General features: G+C 43.4%; 1 long non-coding RNA gene across 1 annotated transcript; it reads left to right on the top strand.

Moving 5' to 3' along the window:
- The first annotated feature begins 6,510 nt into the window (after positions 1-6,510).
- On the top strand, positions 6,511-10,602 carry LOC129384431 (uncharacterized). Its single transcript, XR_008612151.1, has 2 exons — positions 6,511-6,773; positions 10,497-10,602. It is a non-coding gene; the product is annotated as an uncharacterized lncRNA (long non-coding RNA).
- Positions 10,603-15,825: the final 5,223 nt, after the last annotated feature.

The raw sequence follows: 15,825 nt of genomic DNA, 5'->3' as shown, positions 1-15,825 counted from the left end.
GTCTCTTCTGGCCTGTCGGCGGGTTCGCCTGCCTTGTGATTTTACTTTCTTAAAATTGATGAGATTCTCCGCAGTGGGGGAGGCGCGTAGCAACCCCCACGCTTTGTTTTGTTTTTTACGTGCGATCCTACAATCGTCGGTCCACCACGGGACGCGCCGTTTGCACGAGAGGCCATTTACTTGTGATATGCATTTAGATGCGGCATCTATTATGAAGGCTGTGAAAAACTCCACTGCAGCATCAATTTCTAACGAAGACATGTCAGCCCATGAGATACTAGTAAGAGATCGAAATTTCTCCCAATCAGCCGTCTCAATCTTCTACCTAGGAGCGTGTGGTGGATATTCGTTTTCTTTAGGTGATCTTAGCAGTATAGGGAAGTGGTCGCTGCCGTAAGGATTGTTGGCAACTTCCCATTCGAGTTCAAGCAGTAGAGACGGGGAGACTATACTAAGATCTATTGACGAAAAGGATCGGTTTGCTAGAGAGTAATATGTGGGTTCCTTCTTATTCAAAAGGCACGCACCACAAGAAAAAAGGAACTGTTCAACAAGACGACCTCGCGCATCTATACGAGAGTCGCCCCACAGGGAGCTGTGCGCATTGAAGTCGCCAAGAACAACATAGGGTTCTGGCAGTTCATCTATAAAGGACTGAAATTCATGTTTAGTTAATTTGTAATGTGGGGGTATATAAAGCGAGCAAATAGTGATGAGTTTGTTTAGCAGAACAACTCGCACCGCCACTGCTTCAAGGGGCGTTCGAAGCTGTAAAGGTTGACATGCTATACTTTTATGAGTGAGAATCGCAACACCACCCGATGATGCGACGGCATCATCGCGATCTTTGCGAAACGTAACATACGTACGGAGAAAGTTTGCGTGTCTGGATTTTAAATGTGTTTCCTGTAAACACAGCACTTTTGGATTATGTTTGTGGATGAGTTCTTGCAAATCATCAAGGTTTGTAAGGAGACCTCTAATGTTCCATTGAATGATTTGTGTATCCATATTTAAAATAAATTGGTGCTGTGTTTACGGAAACGGACGGGATGCCTTAGATTACAGAACCCTTTCGAGGCCCTATAATAGGGGTTTTGTTCTTTTTGGAGCGTTCGAGGGAGCCTCGCCGCTCCTTAGGCGCTTGGTGCGCCTTGAGGATGGGTGTAGTGTCCATTGCCTCTTGTGAGGCGCCGGACACGTGCTCTTGCGAGCGGGAAGCTTTCAGAGGGAGTCCCGCCTTGGAGGGCAAGACCCCTGCGCCCACCAGCCCGGAGGTCGATGGGGCTCCCAGAGGGATTTGGCTACGCCGGCCGTTGCCAGCGCAGGAAGGGACCTGGGAAGTTGAGGCAGCCTCGGCTGCGCCCACCTTCGGGGTTGATGGTTCCTTCTCCTCGGTTGACGGAGCAGCGCTAGCTGCAACCGTCGCGGGGGCAGATGGCGTGACTGCCGACTCACTGATTGTGGGTCGGACAGCCGCCGGAGGCCGTTGTGACGCTGCCCCCTGGCGCGCCACTTCGGCAAAGCTTTTCTTTGGCAGGTATGCTACCCGCCTTCGTGCCTCTTTGAACGTTATATTCTCTTTTACTTTTATGGTTACAATTTCTTTTTCCTTCTTCCAGGAGGGGCACGATCGTGAGTACGCGGCGTGATCCCCATCACAGTTTACACAGTGTAGAGAGTTCTTACATTCTTCAGTTGCGTGTTCAAGGGCACTGCATTTCGCACATGTTTGGCGGCCTCGGCAGCTCTGCGAGCTGTGGCCAAAACGTTGGCATTTGAAACATCTCAAGGGATTTGGCACATACGGTCTTACACGGAGCTTGATGTAGCCGGCCTCGATTGATTCGGGCAGGACACTTGAATCGAAGGTGAGAATTAGGTGCTTGGTCGCAATTTCTTTACCCTCGCGCCTTATCTTGATTCTTTTGACATTTATGACATTTTGTTCACTGAAGCCCTCCAAGAGTTCAGCCTCAGTGAGCTCCAGCAAATCATCGTCCGAGACAACGCCGCGGGTGGTATTCATCGTGCGGTGCGGGGTTACTACTACTTGGGTCTCCCCAAATGATACTAGTTTTGGCAGTTTCTCAAATTGTTTCAGATCGCGGAGCTCCAAGAGGAGGTCACCGCTAGCCATCCTCGACGCCTTATAACCTGGGCCAAAAACTTCGGTAAGTGTCTTAGATACAAGGAAGGGGGAGATTGTTCGGACTTGTTTAGCTGGTTTTTCTGTGTGGATCACATGAAAACGAGGAAAATTGTGGACTTGGCGTCCGAAAAACTGAAATACTTCTTCGGTGCGCCCTCGTTTCTGAGGGCGATCAGGTAGTTTAGGAAACGCGTTTTCCATAGGTACAGTTGGGTTTTCGGCCGCGATGCCGACCACCCACCATGGAGCCCAACAGGGGGACGTGACAGAAGTTCCTGCTGGAGAAACCCTGCCAACGCCAGCCGTACATCGCTGCTATAACCAAATACAGCATAACCAAGGCTGGCTAGCTACACAAGGTTAACTCTTGCCGCCGGGAAACTAGGAAGTGAGGAGAAATGATGAGAAGACAGGAAAGATGAAAAAGGCGAGAGAGAAAGACGAAGATTGGAGAGGAGGACAGGAAAAGGCGACTGCCGATTTCCCCCGGGTGGGTCAGTCCGGGGGTGCCGTCTACGTGAAGCAGAGGCCAAAGAAGTGTGTTGCCTCCGCCGGGGGGCCTTAAAGGTCCAAACACCCGGCATCGGCTCAACCCCCAGGATCCCCCTTTCCCCGGACACGGCTAAGCCGCGCACGGCTACACGCGGGAGGGTCCAACCCTCGTGTGCTCGGGTCCGTGGTGTCGCAACACACCAAACGCCTGCTGACGCAGACGCCCCTGCGGGGCCGGCTATAGCATCAAGTTTGCTAAACCAGGCAGCTCCGGTGAGTTTGGCCAGGCAATCATTGATGGTGGGCACTAAGACTCATTCTCACAGAATGTTCTATTTTAACCCTCCAAAGTCACTGCAGATTTGAAGCTCGTCTCCTTTATTTTTAGCCACTACCATAGGTGCATACCACTCTGTGGTTTCTTCGACCTTTATGATGACACCCAGGCTCTCCGTTCTCTCCAACTCACATTTGGACACTCGGCAACATGGGCAGAGGTACTCGCCCCGAGTACATAATAGCACACCGCTTGGCATCAGGGAGTAGCGATATATTGTAATCGGTCCTGAGAAGGTAGGCCCAGGTCTGTAGCCAGGTAGAGGTAGTGGCATAATATGTTGGCTGGGTCCATGACCTTGCCTTTTGACTCCGCTACTTCTAGGAGACTTGCTTGGACATTGAAGGATTTGATTGCGGGGTGACGTCAAAAAGTGCGTCATGCAGCTTGTCTATTACATAAATTTGTTCTTGACACAACCAGCCATTTCAGCACACGGTAGCAGTCTAACCGTTGCTTTTTTTGGTCCTGCCGGGTCCGAGCAGCTGTTCTTTTGCTTGCTTCAGGTTTCCCGTGACTTGTTCGTCGTAGAGGCTTGTTGGCATGGCAGTCACATCTGCACCAGTGTCTACCTTGAAGCCATTGACCATCACATTGATTTTTCATGGCCCAGGATCCTGTTGGTCAGTTAATTGTCCAAGTAAACCTCTTCCAAAACAGCTTGGTATGTGCATTTTGTTCTGCTTTTTGGAAGCGGAAAAGCATATGGCAGCTGTGTTCCTTTTTACTGCAGGACTGCATGTTTTGCCATTCGCTGTGCACATAGTGTGTGATGGTGAACCATAGGTGTCTTGTTGAGCCATACCACTTGCATGTCAGCGCAGTTTGGTCACGCTGGTTTTTACGAGAATTATTTGACTTTCTTTGCTCTTCGAGAAGCTGTGCATGGTGTCTACAGCTTCAAGTGATTGTAGCTGTGGCCGTAGGTCTTTTTGCTGCTGTTTGATTGTTGCCATGTTGCGAGCAGCGTTGACAGCGGCTTCCAGAGTAAGCTCAGCATTAAGTTGCAGCTTCTCACTTACCTACGTGTCTGTGGGACCGACCACGAGTCTATCACAGATCAGTTCCTCTTTCAGGGCGCTGTACTCAGAGGCTTCAGCTAGCCTGAAGAGTTCGGTGATGAACATATCGGCTGTCTCATGCACGTCTTGCTTCTGGCTGTTGAACTTTGCACACTAGTATATCATGTTCATCCGTGTCAGGAAATTTTTTATGAACAGTTGCATTACTGTGTTGTAGTCTAGTTTCTCAGCATCACAGAGCCTGAGCAAGGCTAGGACGTCTTTGGCTTCACGACCCATGGCATAAATGAGTGTGTTCACCTGCGTCTCGTCGTCGTCTTTAGTCTGGAGATAGCTCTATAGCACTCCCTTCTCGTGAGCCACCGTTTCTACTCCTCGGGCTGCCGAAAATCAAGTTTTTCCGGCAGTTTGAGGAGGAACGAGTTTAGTGGAGCTGCGTGCTGGGCTGTGGACACTGTAGGTGAAGCCATGGGTAGCAAAGTTTCGTATTCACCGCAGTGCGCTGTAGGTGTAGACTTCTACTTGCGTGGTGCATTTCTCACAGCGTTGTCGAGTATCCCACCGTTGCCTCCATGTCATGGTCGGGTGACGAGCATAAGTGATTGACAAAACGTAAGTGTTAACTGGAACTGTTTACTAGGTTGGGTATGCAAAACAAGCACGGCTACATGCCGGCTCGGCTTACACGGTCTGGTCCGCTCTCCCAGAGGCGTTGTTCCGCATCTTACATGACCGTGTACATAGCGCCATCTCGTTGCGGTAGCTCGCATGACACGGTGCACCAGTGTAACTCAATGGACAGCAACTTCAAAAAAAGTATATTTCGGAAGGCTGCCCAAGTTTAAACAACTCTCAGTTAACGTTAAGGCGATTTGCCCTCTTATTAACATGCACATTTACGCCACTAGACCATAACCTCTTTGCTACATTATAGCACAGTCTTGGTCCGAATTAAAACACTGATATAACACAGCGGAAAAGTTACGAATAAGTGCCATAAATACGAAGAATATTAGAATATTCTTGCTAACTGCTCATTTGTTGAAATTCTGGCAGTCTTCTGAATTATAATTTTTAAACGTGCTGCCCATTGAGTTATGATAATGCATTGCGATGAAATTTGATAGATGGCCGCATAGCCAATTCAACATTTCAGTTTCAACCATAGCTAGTTACCCCTATGCTTTTCTTGGCTTCATTGCCTGCTGGCTTTATATGGTCGTGATTTTAAAAAAATGAAACCAGTTTTCCTTCTCATTCATTCATGCGAGGGTTTGAAACCTCATAGCTTTGATGCCTTTAGGTAGCATGCATAGGTTTATTAGCCACATGCCTGCTCTCTTCAGTTCAGGTGTTACGCGACACCATCGTGCAAAAAAAGATGTTCCACATCTGCCCACCATGGCTCTAAATGGCGCTGGCTAACACTCCCAGGGCATAAATACCATAAATACCCAAGTTAGCACAATTGGTAGTGCATCGCGTGTGTACTGCAAAGGTTGTGGGTTCAGTCACCACCAGAGACAAGGCCCTTTCGTCTGCTTTCATGACTTTCTTTCAATATTTTCTACATTTCAATTTCAACCACAGCTAATTACACCAACGCGTTTCTTGGCTTAATTGCCTGCGACCTTTATATAATCAGCAAAAATAAGGTTACAAGAAAATTAAAATAAATAAGTGGAGGACAGGGTCATCGGTGTTCAAAGAAGCACCTTCCTTTTTGTATCGTTAACCAACATGTGCGCCCAATAGGTAACTCCTCTACCTGCACATCGAATGACAATGCAAGAGATGCAGCTGGAACCCACAGTCAAATATATGTACAGCATACCAATGCATCTCTCCTCCGAAGGTAGTGAAGAGCACAGGTGCCTGTAGAGTTGCGTGCCACGGTTCCTCTTGCCAACCCATGGAAAGGAGCATAAGTGATGCTGTAGAGCTTGCTCCTTCAAGCAGTGTTCAGGTATCCATTCATAATCCTGCATGTAGTGTCCAATGTATTGTAGATATCAAGACAGCTTCAGTCCTGCAGGAAATAAAGTGATCAGTTCTAACCAAAATGTTGAGATGTAGGCACTTTGGCAGGCGGATGTTAAATGTTGAAGTTTCTGGGATGCCAGTGATAATTTCATTAAACATTATATGGGCCACTCATACAGGGATGGAAGCAGTCAAAGAAGTTTTGGAGTAGCTCTGGGAGGTGGCAAATTTGACACACTGGAGCATGAATTGCCCGTTTTCGAGCAGTAAATACATGTTTACATGAGTAGCTTGGTAAGGGTCAATGAGTGAAATACAGGTATATGAAGAAAAGGTGTTCCTTATTTTACTTTACAGAGCACTATTTGATTATGGCAGATCAGTTCTGTGGAAGCCTGCAAGGCAAGTAAAATTCATGACAGGAAAAATTTTCACCCACCCTACTTTAGCATGAAGCTACGAAGGAGACCTGTACAGGTTTCTCGGAAATAAACCTGCGAATACACATAAAGTGTCTTGAGTGGCCAGCCATGTGTCAGTTTTGTGGTGCAAAGCCACGAATACACCTTAAATTGGTTCTTTTAAGAAAAAGACTTGGCTCAGAAAATTATCCTTCTTTATGCAGCCTGTGGAGACAAGGTTTCTTAGACATGGCCATGGCCCTCAAGGAAGATGCCAAGGCCACAGGCAGTTCCTCCAGTGACCGTGAAAAGGTCCCCTGGGGCACAAGTCTAATTTGGCACCCCTACCTTTCTCCTGCAGCTTTTCTGTCTACTTAGCTAACCAGGTGGGTCAATGATGGCAAAGGGAAAAAAGAATCAACAGCTTCAAACGTAGAACTTGCTCAAGCTCAACGCATTTTTGGTGTGAAGTTTTTCCCTTATCATTTATCAAAAAAATGGGTAATAAGTATATGATATGGTCTTCATACGGACACCTCTTTCCCACAGAGAATTAGCAGTAAAAAAAGCAGCTTATGAAGGCTTGAATATTAGCTAGGATGATGTGGCATAGATAGGATAATGATTATGAATGTTTCTGGTAAAGGTAGTGGTAGTAGAGTGAATAATCAGTTTATATATAGATTAAAAGACATTTCGTTCCAATGCCAGAATTTTAAATCATCCCAAATAATTCTTGCGTTTGATAGTCTATGCGCATTGAGTGACAGTGCTTCTTGATGCTTGCTTCTTGCTGACATCATTCTTATGCTGCATAATTCACCTGTTTAATTTCCCTATTTCTCCCGTTCAAGCAACTTTACATTCATCATAACATACCTTGTATGTTATGATGAATGTAAAGTGATAAGTGATGAATGGAATGTGATGAATGTAAATGTGATAAATGTGAAATGTAATCTCATCAGCAAGTTCCAGAAACTTGCTGATGAGATTAGGGGGCTGCGTGCACCCCAGGCTTATATATGCATTCAAGAGCCTAATATCTTGCAAATGTTAGAAATACTCCTGCTAAGCAAGTTCTTGGTGTCATACAAGGTTATTTGCGAATACGAATTTGCCTAAATTTAGAAAACAGTCAATCTAAAACATGTCAAGCAATATCGCTGACAGTACACACACATTCCAACGGAACTAAATACAAATAAATATAGCACCAAATGCAGAATCATTGGCATGATGCCATCCTTTCAGTGGAATAAAATCTGTCCTGCATTGTAAATCTGGAATCCTTTATAATCCAGACTACTAAATGCCTCATGAGGGTTGTGACGTAAAATATGCGTGTATTTATTCCTCGTTTCTTTACTTTAAGACCCGATAATGCTTAAACAGCAGTGAAAGAACTGAGATCACGGTACTTAATACTTTATATTGCTCCAGAAATCCGTTTTTCTGCCGATCGCAGCACTTGACACTACCAATTTTTGACAGAAAATGTGAGACAGAAGGCACATAACACTTAAGGTGGTGCTATTCACTTTGATTGTTTGGGAACAAAACTCATAATGTACATGTTATGGCCCTACGTGTCATTGCCTTTGAACAACAAAAAGGTAGGGGGTTTGCGTTTTGCAAAACTGCTTGGAGGTTTTTACTGTGTGCAATTAAAATTAGAAACCTTCACAGCTGATACTAAATGCATTCTCCACCGCTTTAGGTTATACAGGTGCACTACTTTACACAGAACACACTCTTTTACCTCATCACTGCCCACACTCTTAGGCAAAGTTACACCCTTTGGAGTGCCCCTTCTGCCACACAACGATAATCGTCATCTGCCTTGTTGCGTGTCCTTTCTTTAACGCTGCGAGCCCTGTACTTTCCAGTAACGAACGGCATGCGCGTTATCTGCATGATAGCATTCCGGAAAGGAAAGTAGCGGCCGTGGCGTTTTAAAGAAAGGAAACACATCAAGGCAGATAATGATTATTGTTGTGTGGCAGAAGGGGCATTCCAAAGGGTGTAACTGCCTAAGAGTGCAGGTGGTGATTCAGATTCTTCAGAGGTGTTTCATTGTATGGGATGGCACATCGCTCTTCACTTATTTGCAGAATATTGCATTCCAATTGTGTCATATGAGATGAATCCATTAGAGAGCTTTAACTTGCCCTAAATTTATTACAGCTCTTTACTGGTAAACTGGCAGCAGCTTGCAGTGCTTGTGGAAAAACAATTGTAACTGCCATATTATATGTAACTGCTAGTGCACAGGCATCGGCAGCACTAATGGTTAGGGTACACTTGTTTCTTCTGTTCTGGGGTATGCATCCTCCACGAGAAAGTAGTTTTTTTCGTCTTCCTCTTCTACCACATTGGAATGTGAAATGGGGTGTAATTTGTAGGGTATACTCTTGCATAAACTTCATGAGCATTTATTCTTGTCTGTGCCACAGATCATTATTGCTATCACTATAAAAGCAGTTTACAGCACCCGTAGGGAACAATCTGAATCTTTAACGAACAGTAAGGATAATGAATAATCGAATAATTTTTAGAAATTTTCAACAAATTTAGCACTCTTTGCTTTCCACTGTGGTGTTTTTCAAACTGTAATGTTGGCACAAGGTTTGTCTGCAGGATGTCATTTTGTGTGAATGAGTGCACTTGTGCTCATAACACCTCAGCGTCAACATTCTGCTGCACAGAATGTCATTAGCTTTCGTATGCATTGGTCACTATCGGCTGCTCCTTTGTTAGTTGGAATGTAGCATTTATGTAAAGCACATTTGATGTTCTAACAAAAAGCATTGTGCCCTCTTATCTTCTAATTCTCCTACTTGATGCCTAGTGCTATAATAGCATGGTTGACACCATGAGAGTCAGTGTGGTGTATAATTGTGTCTGGTGGGGTGGGGGGTGTACATTAACTTAAGCAACTTTTCTAGACGACTTGAATCAATATTGTGGAATGCTGGTTTTTTTTTTTTCAATCACTGTTACCAAGTTTCACTTTGCTTGTGGCAACAAGTTTAATGTAGTTCGCTAGCACTCCTGCCAACACATATAATGTGCAGGCATCTGTGTTGAAAAAAAGACCAGCTAATGGTTTGCGAGGAGCTAAGGTCCATTTAGACCATTAAATTTTGAGCTTACACCGGTGGAAATATCTGGTGAATGAAAGCACACCCAGGAGAACTGACCATAATATTTTCTTTCAATATAATAATGATGAAGCTTTGAACTGCATATGAACTGACTTGTTTAAAAAATGACCCATTTCCTTGTTCAAGTAAGACAAAGGTTCCACAGGAAGACAGAAACTTGAAGCCGTCAACAGCAGCATGAATATAAACAGCGCTCGACGTTTTGCAATCTTGCACCTGGTTATCATATTGTCCATCCCATTTTTTTCCACAGGCTGTTCTTTACTGTTTTATGGTCATACCCAGTTTAATTTTAATGTCCCTGTTTTTTAATATTTCGTTAATATATCTTCATCGGCTTTTAACAAGATATATATTCTAATGTGCCTTCATTTACCATTTACAGTGATCTTAACCAGATGCATCTTGATACAAAATTTATTTTCCTTAATTCTTCGTTTTCCTTTTCCAAAAGTGCAAACTGTTTATCTTGATATCTATTTTGTCTTCTCGGAAGATTAGGTCTACTGGATTAATGACTGCTTACATGTGTACATTATTTTCTGTTTTGGTCACCCCTACTCTTTGCAAGAACTGACAGTAGTGCTCATACCCGCTCCATCACAACCACCACTGCTAAGCATACCCTTCCTTCCTTTATTTTAACACTTTGGCTTCTCTTGACCTATTATATGCACCAGTTTCTTCTCCCCCAATGAGGCTAGGGGCCACTGAGCTATGCACAATCCAAAACAACACAGCCAAGGAAAACATTTGCTACCCTAATGACAAGCACCTATGTCGAAATGCTGGCTATAGCAACATCCCTTGTTCCAACAATGTTGGTCTACTTACATGTTTTTCTAACACAGAAGTTACTGCTTTGTCGTGTTCTGTGATTATACTTTTTTGCCGCTTTCTTTAGGATGGATATTCACGAATACTATTTGTTTCTCCTAACAGCAGCAAGTTTATCCTTGCAAGCATTTTGGGTCAAGAACAACTTTCACCAGGAAGAAGTGCAAGACGAGTGATTGAAGAAAATAAAGTTGCTTCTGTGATCTAAGAACTTGAGGATTGAAATGTTGCACCTTTGTGTACATATACTACGCAGTGCTTTCATATCACAAAGTGCGAACTGTTCTATCTCTGCAGCCATGTCAGTGTGTTGGCAAGACAATTTTCTCAATGGTGACCTGCTGCTTTGTCTATGAGCTGCCTTCATGACATTTGCATTAAAGGCGATGTACTATCGTGGACAAAAGTACCCTGGAAGTGCGAGCGTTGACCAAATTGCATTTCTGTTCAAGACCGCTGAAAACAGTGGGTCACGTATGCACATTCCGAACGCAGATGATAGCACGACTGATCCCAGCAAATAGTGCACCATAAAATTCGGTCGACTCTCACACGTCCTGAGCAATTTTGTCCCCGATGGCACATTCTTTGAACAATGGATATGCTCTGCAAGATGAAATACGGGAAGCACCTGTACTTTAACGGATATAGTACAGATTTAGCATACAGAGTCTTTCGTTTTCTGAATACGGCAAGCACCTGTATTTTAACGGTTATAGTACAAATTCAGCATACAGTGTGTTCCGTTTTCTGAATACGAGAAGCACCGTACTTTAACGGTTATAGTACAGATTCAGAATACAGAGTCTTCCGTTTTCTAGATACAGAAGCACTCGTATCTTGTATTACGGTCTCTTTTTTACAGTTGTCCGTTCTACGGAAATGACCGTTCTTAATTTACGGAAGAGTGTTCGGTCACAAATTACCAGCAAATTTTCTGTAAAGTAAGGAAAATTTTTTTTACAGTGTATAGCGCCCCAGGTGGCAATAGGTAATGTGCGATAAAAATACCAAATTGGATATTAGCACCTTAACGGTCCATGGTAAGGAAAAGCGTAATATTGTGACTATGCCAACACGTCTGGCAACCTTTTGGAAAGGACATCCATGTTATTCTTCCGTGTTAAGTGTGCACCGAATGTAATTCTAAGGCTTTTGGTGCAGGGAGACAGTTAATTGAATTTTGGAAGTTCATACGATGTCGCCGTTGATTATGGCGTTGTTATTTTTGCTTGAAATAGCATGGCTTTACTTTTAGTGCTATTAATGGCTATTGAGTTGAATTAGCTCCATTTATGTAGCTTATTTACAACGTATTTGCAGCGTGGCACTAACTCATTATTATTAGACGACGTAAGAAAGAAGATAGTATCGTCAGCATAAACAATGAACTCAACAGCATTATCAATGCTTGTGATGTCATTATTGTGAAGATTAAAACATATGGGCCCAAGGATGCTTCCTTGTGGTATCCAAGAATTAATCACCATTGTGTTATAGGTATCAGTGTTGATGATAAGCTTCTGGGGGTGATAATGTAGGTGCGTTTTTAGTAAACCTAGAAATACTCCCCTTAAGCAGTAGAGTTGAAATTTCTTTCAAATGTATCGTGATTGATGTGAGCGCTTCAGAAAAGTCAACGAAAACACCTCAGGCTAAAAGCTTGTTTTCGATAGCATTCAAGATTAGTTGTTATGGGACTAATAGTGCCAATATTACCGAACCAGCTTTGCGGAATCCAAATCGTGAATTTGTCAGAATGTTATGTTTGTCACAAAACAGTCTTTCAGTAGGTAATTAGGAGAGAGATGAATTGGGATAGATGGTGTGCATTCAGTTTTCTTTCGCTAAGTACTCTAAGGCGCAAAGGGCACGAAACGAAAGACTGGATATGAAGCGAACACGAGATGACAAATAGGAGCGCAAGCCCCATGTACACGAAATAACACTTAGAAGAACTATTATAAATGCTCTTCCGAATACATCGGGCTTGCGGTCCCATGTACCACCTCGTGTTCGCTTCATATTCTGTGTTTCTTTTCGTCCCCGTTGCGTCTTAGAGTGCATAGCACAGCAAAAATGAAATGCCGGTGAATAAGTTTTCTATGCCCTTTGAAAACATGGGAAGTATACATGTCGGTCTGTAGCTCGTCATTGCTTTGTTATCGCAACCTTTAAAAATGACGCTCACTATTGCAAACTGCATTGCATTAGGAAATTTGCCTTGTGCAAAGCAGATATTATAGATGTGCTCAAGGAAAGCATCTATATTATGCAGAACATTATATACTGGTTCAATTCGTATATCATCGCTATCCAATATCAGACCCTCTCGCTCCTCCCACTACGTTCAAATATGGCGGAACGGGGCAACAATTCACTTCACGTCATAACCTGCAACTGACATGGCTTCTGGGGCAAGTAATTGCACTTGCAGCTTCTACTTCTTACACTTTCTCCAAACCCTCAATCCTTCTTCTCCAAGATACTGCCACTCAGGCCATACAGCCCAGTTAAAACTCCATACATTCTGGCACCCCAAACGCAGCCAATGCGTCCGGACTTGTGAACCGCACTATTAAACAAAAGGCACATTACATCATGCCATAGACGCCCAGCGTAATGACCTAAATTTTCCATCGCACACATACACTCCCGTCCATCTTTATTGCCAATATCTAAATCTCCCCATCCTAACCGGTGGCCTCGTTTGTCTCCCTCCTCTGAGAGCTGCACTGGCTAGCAGGGAAGCATCGCCTAGGAATTGGCTGACATTTCAACAGTCAGCACACTGACTGGCCTCGCAAAACAACCACAGAGAGGTCGCATGCTCTAGCTGCTCCTGCAGAACCTCGAACTCTCCGTCCACAACAACATTCAGACCCCTACGCGAATAGGTAGGATTGTCAGCATGGAGACTAGAACGGATATGGTGCTTAGTCGCTTGCTCTAGGATGTCCTCCAGACGAGAGCACAACACACACTGGGCAGTGATCATTACATTATACTAGTCACTGCCTGGTTCAAACCATCCCGAGAAACCTACATGACACAAAACCTGGGACGCTCTCCGCACCGCCGGACTGCCCGCCCAGAATGCCCGCCGAGACAACCCCATCACCGACATCCATACTCTAGAATCAGGGGCATTTCGTTCAGTTTCCTTCTTACGCCACCTTGTGGCATGTCGACATTAAAGAATTCGAAATTCCCGCTGTTGCGTATGCCATGACGTAGACCTAAATAAAACACAATACAAAGAAGTACACCCTGAGACTGTCGCTTCACCTCGGCACTTAGAAACAAGTGCGCCTATGTATCAGCGTTATCTCGAAGACGGCCAGCTCCTTGCTCTACTGGCAACAATTCAACGGCAACGAGTCGACGATTTTGCTACATAACTGGCCAGACAGCTTGTCAGCATTCCGGAGAGATGTCTGGCCGAGATAAATGCTCCCGTGAAGCTTCCTTTGAATATATTGTTTTCATTAGCCGTTCTTTTTATTTGTGCACTACTGTAGCCATCGGCTTGATTAAAACGTTTCACGGGTTTCCTATAAAATCGGCGTGATTCATTAAGAGGACGCTTTCGCTAGGGTCTATCTTCTACGCCGGCTACTCAAATACATGAAAAAGGCACGAGTGGTTTTATAAGAAAACCGCCTAACCAATTTGGAAGAATATTTTTTGCATTTAAGAGAGAAAGTTAAATTACAGTGATTGCTGCAAATATACTTTTGATTTCGGCTACGGAAATTTTTATAGAAATTGAAATGTAAAAGAATAGAAGCATGGAGTTTACGAATTCGCAAGTCAGCCGTGAAAAACAAATATCGCAATTTCTCTAAATTGCAGCCTTTGCAGCTTCAAAAGTGAACAAATTTTATGCATGAATTTATAACCTATGTGAATTTGTTACAATGTTTGAAAGGGTATTGCAAATGCAACCTTCACAAGTTAGTGGTATAGTTTAGGATGCCGTATAATATATGATTCTCGTCCGATTAAGATTTATTATTAGGTAATTCATTCCACGCCCATTGTCCCAACCCTGGCGCTGAAGAAAACTCATCTCTCTAAAAAATTACGAAAAAATTACACATATGTACGCGCTCCTCGAGCAGTATTTCAAAAAAATATTTTGAACGGAAAACATTTTTCGCCACGTGAGTACCATTTGAATTTCACTATATGATGAAAAACCAGTTGCAAAAAAGAAATTCGCCAAAATCGACCGTTTTTCACATTATTTCATGAATTTGGACTCTAGTTGTCGGAACATTGTTCTTGCATTATAAAACAGTTTCGCAAAATAACTTCATGTCTTCTGCTCCTTAGCACCGAGGTGAAATTGCGCAAATTCTAGCGTTCTTGCGAAATCTTTCAAAAAGACTGCCAGGCGAGAAAACCTGGAATTACTTTTATACAACGGTCACTAAAGCTTAACATCTTCTAAAATTTTATTTTCGCCTATGTGATGCTCACAGGCTCCAAAATAAAAGCTTCAATTTGGCAAGAACGCTACTTTGGCCTATGCCTAAACGTTAGTAACGCACTAAGGTGCTTCATAAAAAAATAGGCAGAAGAGCGTGTATCATTTAGCAGAATAACAACTTTTGCCGCGGAAGTTTTATTCAAACTAATTTGCGTTTTCGTTGAGGAAAAAAAAAATTTGAATTGGAGTCCCACCATTGCATTACTTTGGTTCACGCTTCCACTTCAACTTATAGTATGTTGGCGGGAAATACAAACCAGAGTCGTGCACATGGTGGTATATATGATGAGGAATAAAAGATGATAACAGCAGAAGTTCCTAAAAATTGGAATCTTGAAGGCATGCTTACTCAAGGTAGATCTAACACTATCTATCACTATCCATCAAATGTTATCGATCAGCGCACGACGCGCCTGCATGTATAGGAAATTTCTGGAATCTTACCGATGGGTCTAGCCGCTGTAGTTGTCACCAAGCTTTGTGTAATCTGATTGCATGCATGCGTGACACGAACTGTGTAGTACGTCCTCGAAGACACGCGGGCACTAGCGATGTCTCTGCAACCTTAGGCGAGTCATATACATATATATATATATATATAATATATATATTAGTCATATCATGAGAAGCCAACAAACACGGACACCACACCAAAACCTGAACCCACAACCTTCGCGAAATTCGAAGGTTGTGAGTTCGGTTCCCACCTGCAGCAAGTTGTTTTTTCATCCACTTCAATTGCCATTAATTTATGGTTTCTTTATTTCATTTATTAAGCACAAGTGATTTCCCCTATGTTGTCTTTGGTGTCAGTGTTTGTTGGCTTCTCATGATATGACTAATAAAAATCGGGCCCCTCGGTTAACCTCCTTGCTTCACGTTTATATATATATATATATATATATATATATATATATATATATATATATATAAACCCGG

Source organism: Dermacentor andersoni, chromosome 9 (assembly GCF_023375885.2).
Source record: "Dermacentor andersoni chromosome 9, qqDerAnde1_hic_scaffold, whole genome shotgun sequence".
Classification (NCBI taxonomy): domain Eukaryota; kingdom Metazoa; phylum Arthropoda; class Arachnida; order Ixodida; family Ixodidae; genus Dermacentor; species Dermacentor andersoni.
This window is presented reverse-complemented; position numbering and strand designations above follow the sequence as displayed.